The sequence below is a fragment of the Chrysemys picta genome, chromosome 24 (genome assembly GCF_011386835.1).
Source record: "Chrysemys picta bellii isolate R12L10 chromosome 24, ASM1138683v2, whole genome shotgun sequence".
NCBI classification, from domain to species: domain Eukaryota; kingdom Metazoa; phylum Chordata; order Testudines; family Emydidae; genus Chrysemys; species Chrysemys picta.
Window position 1 is genome coordinate 14,300,091 of NC_088814.1, and position 7,340 is coordinate 14,307,430.

Here is a 7,340-nt window from a genome sequence, read left to right on the forward strand (position 1 = left end):
GAACCAACTCTGATCCTGCTCAAAGGGGATGTGGACACAGAGCTGGGAGTGGGGGTGGGATTCACAGCTCCAGGAGACACTCTAGCAGCAGGAGCTAACTGCACCGAGCACGTACCTGTCCGAGACTCTAGGTGTGTACTCAGGGTGACTAGCTCGCAGTGCCACGGCTACGCTCTGTTGTTAGCAAGCTAGCTCCATCAGAGCTAGCGCCAGTATTTCTCCTCAAGTGGGAATCACACCCCCAGCTCCAAGTGTAGATGCACTGGAAAGCACTGGCACCCATCCACTTGAACTAAAGGAGAATCTCCGTGTGCTAGCAACAGTATAGGGCCATGACACATGGGACAGCTGTTTTGATTCCACCCAGTGGGAATACACACACAGTAGTAAATACACACACACACACACACACACACACACACACACACACACACAGAGCTACGAGGATGATCCCAAATGAAGTTGTGACTCACAGGATCAAGAGGCTAACACAATAGTCTCATTCCTGAGAGGCAGCCCGCAGCTGTGCTCTCTAATGTCTTGACATTCTGGGTCTGTCTACACAGAAGAGAGCCGGTCCAGGGTTCCATTCTACACAGGTCTAGATTGCCTTCCCTCACCGCCCCCTTGGGAGCAGGGAGACTACAAATAGCAACCTATGAAATGGCGCAAACAGAAGCCAAAAATGACCCCATCCTGCAATCGTTAAATAGCTTTTAAGGCTATAAGAGACTATGAGGATCACCTAGTCTGAGCTCTGCTTAACACAGGCCAGAGAGCCTTACCCAGTAATTGTTGCTTCAAGCCCAGACCTTCTGTTTGCGCATGTAGCAGGTCTCTTAAAAAGGCACCTACACCATTGCAATGTAGATGTTCTGGCTGCAGCCCCCGAGCTCTGGGACCCTGCCACCTCCCCGGGTCCTAGAGGGACTTAAAATCTTCCAGTGATGAAGAATCCACCCCACCCTTACGTCAGTCTGGCTGCTTTGCTGGAAGAGAAGCTTTAGCCAAACCCCAGAGGCTGGGCTCAATACAGGGGGAAACGGGTGAAATCTTCTGGCCTGTGATACACAGGATGTCAGTATTCGATCAGACAGTCCCTTCCGGCCTTAAAAGCTGTCCCGACGGTTAATTACCCTCACTGTTAACATAAGAATAACATTAGAAAAGCTTTAAAAACAAACAGACAACTCAATTTGTTCACTGAACTTGAAGGCTTTCGTACGTTTAATTGCTGGTAACTCTTCTTACTGGGGCTTCCTGGCCAGCTGAATTAGAATTCCCCTCTCGCCTGCCATTCCTTTCCCAAACCCAATGGAGCAAGGACTAGAAAGGATGGAAAGGGGTAATCTGTGCCTGGGAGCCTCTAAAACGTCATGGCTCCACGTGTGGAACGCAAAGCACTTTACAATCATTTGGAGTGGTAGCCGCGTTAGTCTGTATCAGCAAAAACAACGAGGAGTCCTTGTGGCACCTTTGAGACTAACACATGTATTTGGGCTGTAGCCCACGAAAGCTTATGCCCAAATAAATTTGTTAGTCTCTAAGGTGCCACAAGGACTCCTCGTTGTTTTTACAATCGTTAACGGCCATTGCCGCACACAGGGAATCCGAGAGACAAAGATCGAGTTGCACATGGCAAGAACTCAGAGCCTTCCAACTAAACAAGTGCTCTCACCCTTTCCTTGCGGCCCCTCAGTTCCACACTCGATGCAGAAAAGGATGTGTTTAGACTAAACAGAGGTGTGGTTAGAGGCAGTAGGTCAGGGCGGCTTTGCTAGGCATGTGGCACTGTATGCACCAGGGGATATAACCCGAACCCTGGCTGCATGCAATAGGCCGTGCATCAGAGCTAGAGTGGTCACCGCACCTGTCTGCTTCCTCATTTCCCCAGCAGTGACAGACGATCTTAATGGCACCCAGCTCGCTGATAAATTGACCACTCTCATCTATGTTCTGCTGCCCTGCCACTGGGAGCCACCTTGCCACTGTCAGTTCTGATGGGGAGGGACCACCACAGAGATCAGAAAGGAATTCAGTCTCTATGGCCCTTTAAATCCTTGGCTTCTCCGCTGAGGCTGCCAGTTAGAGCTACTGGCTCTGGGAGGTATTGGATGCCTGCCCATTTCGAACTGATGGGAGTCCAGCAGCTTATTTCACTTACGGTCACAGGCCACCAAAATGCCCATCGGCCGGTAACAGCTTTCTTCACTAATGACCTATTTTGGAGTCCTAGCAGCAAAAGGTTCCACAGCCCAAGGCATCTCAATCCCCAAAACCAGCTTTTATGCGCTGTAAATGTCTCGGGCACTGTAGGAAGAAATTGCTTCACATCCAGGAAGCGAAGGTCGCTTTGTCACTCGGCATGCGTGAAAATGCTGTTTCATGCTGTCTACAAAGAAGACTTGTGCCTGGTGGATCGCAGTAAGAACTTGCCTCTGCTTCCCAAAGCTACTTGGGCTATATTTCATCAGCCCACAGAGGTACAGAGCTGGTATTTGCTATGTAGGGCCGCAGACCCTTATAATGTGATTGGAGAATGGAGCTGTTCGCAGAGATTTATTGAGTGACGGTTTATTAAAGTGACAGGGCCCTTCTCCACCACTGCCCAGGACGATGGTCACCGGCTCTGAGCAGAGGGTTCACTTTAGTTTGCCAGAAATCTACTCTTGTAAAAATCTGTGACCTTTTAAAAAAGGTTTATAACTAAACTAAACAGCCAGGGGCAAGGCTGAAAGCCCTGACTCAGACCTGACTCCCCCGGCTAAACCCCCGTTAAAGCCAAGTGGCTGGCTACTGTGGAACAAACTTCTCCCCGTGGTGAGTAATACAGTAAAGGCTTCAGCTGAAGTTTTAAGACTGGGCTGAAGGTTTATGGATTAAGTGAACTCACAAGGTGGCATGATCCAGGATTCAAATGGCTGCAGCCATAAATACGTCTGCTTAATGGCAGCCCCTGGAACATGCTATGAGAGAGTGTCATAGACTAGAAATGACTTAACACTTGTCACTTCACGGCCCCGGCCTGAGGGGGTATACACATCTCTTCGTCCCTTACAAACACCCCCCACACACACACAACAATCACATAGACCTATACCATGTAGACACACAGGTCTACACATACATCATAGAGACACACAGAAGTACACCATACCGACACACACCACTCATGCTGACACACATATATAAACACAGTCACACACTTGACACACACATATACACACACACCACACAGACATACACCCCAGTTACCTTCCACACAGACACACACCAACATACACCATACAGACACACACACACACCATAGAGACACACATGTGTGTACACACCACTCTCCTATGATCACACACGCACACTCACACACCCCAATCTGTCTCTCACACACCAATCGCACAGACACGCACATGATGCACACACTACTCACCCTCATGCACAATTGCATAGTGCACAGACATGTGTAGGCCTTCCTGCTGGTGAAGGTTTGTGCCATGTACATGTGTGCTACACACACAGGACAATCTAGTGGGTTTCTCTCCAGCAGCCTCCCACCTGCCCTGGTGCCTGAGGCGCGGGTGGCTTTGCCCTTTTAAGAGCCAGCGCTGCCGTTTGAAGGGACAGGCGCCCGTCCTTAATGATTAATAAAAGCCAACAATCCACCGGCTATCAACATCTAAACACAGAAAGCGAGCCCCTCATCCCTCCTGTTCCCCCCTAGCCCCATCCCCACCGCTGGCTGGGTCCAGCGCCAGAGACAAAGAAACCCCTTTGCAGCTAGGAGCCAGTGCAGACAATGGCTCTGATGCTGAACCATTTATGTCTGTATCATCCCCTCAGCAGCGCTTTGTCCTTGTGCAACGAGCAGGCCAGCGGGGCTTAGCAGGGCCCCCAACAGCCTTCCCCCTGGCCTGGCCCATCCTGGGGCACAAGGGGCCAGAGCCTTTCCTGGCCTAGCAAAGGGGTTGCTTTGGTTTGGTTTTAAATAGCAGCTGATGTGTTGACATGGTAGGAGGTCTTCCCCCCCCCCCCCAAAGCTTGGAGAAACAATCAAGGATGGACAGATGGATCCAGCGAGATAACCTCCTTGCACCTCAGATTGAGCTAAAGCTCCAAGGGATGGTGTCAATTTCCCCTTGGCTGGTGAGGTTTCTTTCTATGCAAATGCCAGAGAGCAGAGCAGCTGCCCCAGTGGAGTGACTCATTTCTTGCTCTTGTGTCACGTTCTGGTCAGGCCAGGTTGGCAAAGTCTTTGCCCGTTTTCCCCAGCTCTTTGCTCCTCCTCCGAGACCCGGGGGGGGGGGGGCTTCGCTCAGGCCCTGGCAGAAGGAGGCAGGAGTTTCAGGAAACTGCGTCAAAGCCCCACACAGAAGAAGGAGGGGGGAAAAGGACAATCAAGTGTGTTGTTGGGAGAGAGAGACAAGCTCAGACTCCTCCTCTTCCATGCACCTTCTGTTTCTCCAGGGGAGATGAGCCAACCCAGAGGCGCAATGGGGGAGCCCAAGGGGTAGGAGGACAAGAACAGGAAAAGTTCATTGCACTGGCTCCTGCAGAACACTAGAAAATCCAAAACTACAGATAAAAGAACAGGAGTACTTGTGGCACCTTAGAGACTAACAAAGGTGCCACAAGTACTCCTGTTCTTTTTGCGGATACAGACTAACACGGCTGCTACTCTGAAACCTGTCATTATGCAAGGCACTGCATTTAGCCGTACGGAGTGGAAATCCATCAACCTCATGAAAAAACTCGTACAGATACAGACAGACATCATCTTCCTTTCTAAATGCAAACAGATGGACATCATACCAAAAGGACTAAAGGTAAAAAATCCATTACAATCTACATATCACACAGACTATGCTGAGAGACTGTGTCACACACTCTCAAAGAAACTGCGAAACCACCTGATCAGCATCCTATACAGCAAACAGGGACAGATTAAGAATGAACTCTCAGAACTGGATACTCTCATAAGAAACCAACCTTCCACACAAACTTCCTCATGGATAGACTTTACAAAAACTAGACAAGCCATTTACAAGACAAACTTTGCCTCTCTACAAAGGAAAAAGGCACTAAACTATCTAAACTGCTACATGCCACAAGCAGCCACAACAGTAGTTCCCTGAACCCACCCAGCAATATTGTTAATCTTTCCAGCTATACTCTTAGCCCAGCAGAAGAGTCTGTCCTATCTCGGGGCCTCTCCTTTGGTCCCTCCAGACCCATGAATATGATACAGTTCTGCGGTGACCTAGAATCCTACTTTTGACGTCTCCGACTCAAAGAATATTTCCAACATACCTCTGAACAGCATAAATTTGTTAGTCTCTAAGGTGCCACAAGTACTCCTGTTCTTTTTGCGGATACAGACTAACACGGCTGCTACTCTGAAAACTACAGATGTGACTCTCGAGCTATTTGTAACTCCAGTCTCCCACAGTCCAGATATTTCACAGTAGTATTGTTGCTTGTCTACCCTGGGATTTGGATGGTGTTTGCCAACGTGCGACAGCAGCCCAGGATAGTCAAGCCAGCGTTCCTTTAACATGCGTTAAACTGGTCAAGTTAAAGCCTAGACCTCCAGCTTTAGCACCTGTTAAACAGGTTGAGTTGAGTGGTTCTTGCCACCGAGTCAGCACACAGCTATGGCCCATGTGACATCCTCAGGGCCACGCAGGTAGTATATATATTGTGTTAGGCCTTGGCTACACTGGCGGTGTACAGCGCTGCAACTTGCTGCGCTCAGGGGTGTGAAAAAACACCCCCCTGAGCGCAGTGAGTGCAGCGCTGTAAAGCGCCAGTGTAATCAGAGCCTGCAGCGCTGCGAGCTATTCCCCTCGGAGAGGTGGAGTACATACAGCGCTGCCGGCGCGACTACGCTCGCGCTTCCCGAGTGTAGCCAAGGCCTTAGTCTACCACTCTGAAACCTGTCACTGTATATATTGTGTGGACGCAGCCCACATAACACAGAGAGAGCTGCATATGTAGCCCACAATGGTAAATAGGTTGAGAACCACTGATCTACGCTAATAGATGTTAATCGCTTAGCAAACACCTTCCAAACCCTAGTGCAGACAAGGCCTGTGTAATACATGCTGGCACGGTGTGAACGCTCCGATATCTCGCAACCCTTGAGGGCTAGAAGTGGGCTCTTTATACTGTTGGAAAGAGAAGATTTTCCAGCAGTTACTGCTATAGCCCAGGCAGGTCCAGCTCTATCAGCTCGGAAAGCTGAGATGAGTGGAGATAAGCTATTTGAGGGATAGTTCCTCAAATGTCATTAGTTCAACTTTCCTCTCCCTTCCACAGGGCCGGCTCTAGCGTTTTTGCCGCCCCAAGCAGCAAAAAAAAAAAAAAAAAAAAAAAAAAGCCGCGATCGCAAGCAGCAGCAGCTCTACCGCCGCTTCATTCTACGGCAGCAATTCGGCGGCAGGTCCTTCGCTCCGAGAGGGAGTGACGGCCCCGCCGCCGACTTGCCGCCGAACAGCCAGACATGCCGCCCCCCTCTTCATTGGCCGCCCTAGGCACCTGCTTGCTTCGCTGGTGCCTGGAGCCGGCCCTGCCCTTCCAGGCCTGGCTCTGCAGGTGGAGCAGAGCATTAACAATGGGTTTAAGCGTTAGATGGGGAGTGGGGTTTATTTGAACAGTTTTTCTATTCGATGTGGCATTTCTAGAAAGCATGTTGGAATTGGGGGACGGGAAGGGGATAAAGGTTTTATCAGCACCTGTTTGGCATGATTTGCCTAACTCACTCATGCTGATAGAACCACATCATTCTGGATCTGCGCAGACGTCACGGGGATGTGAACGTGGGAAATACTGAGAGGCCTCCTTCGCTACTTTACTCCCCACGGGATCCGGCCAGCAGCAGGGGGCACAGCAGGCACCCCCTAGTGCAAGGGTGTCCAGAGTGAATGGGAGTGTATGGAGCGGTCGAAGCTGTAATTACAGGGCCATGGTCTGATTCCAGTCCTCCTGAATCCTGATCCCAGGGACTGTCCGTACTCCCCTGGATGAGCCTGAACTTTTTGTCTGAGCTGTTTATGACATCTCAGCACTTTTTGGGTAGGGAGGTTTGTTGAGGAACAGCACGTTCAGCTAGAAATATTCCCTCACAATAGTCCTCTGATGAATTTGGTGCCTTGCATATATAACAACTCCTCATACTTCTAGAGGGCTTAAACTACGTACTCAGGGATCACTTCATCCACCAGTGAAATGCAGCCACTTCTGGGCAGAACGCAGCAGCTGTTGAACAGCACATGGCAACACTGCACAAATGTTTAGAATGCGTTAGTAATGGCTTCTTGCTGGCGGCCTCAGCTGAGAGCTGAATG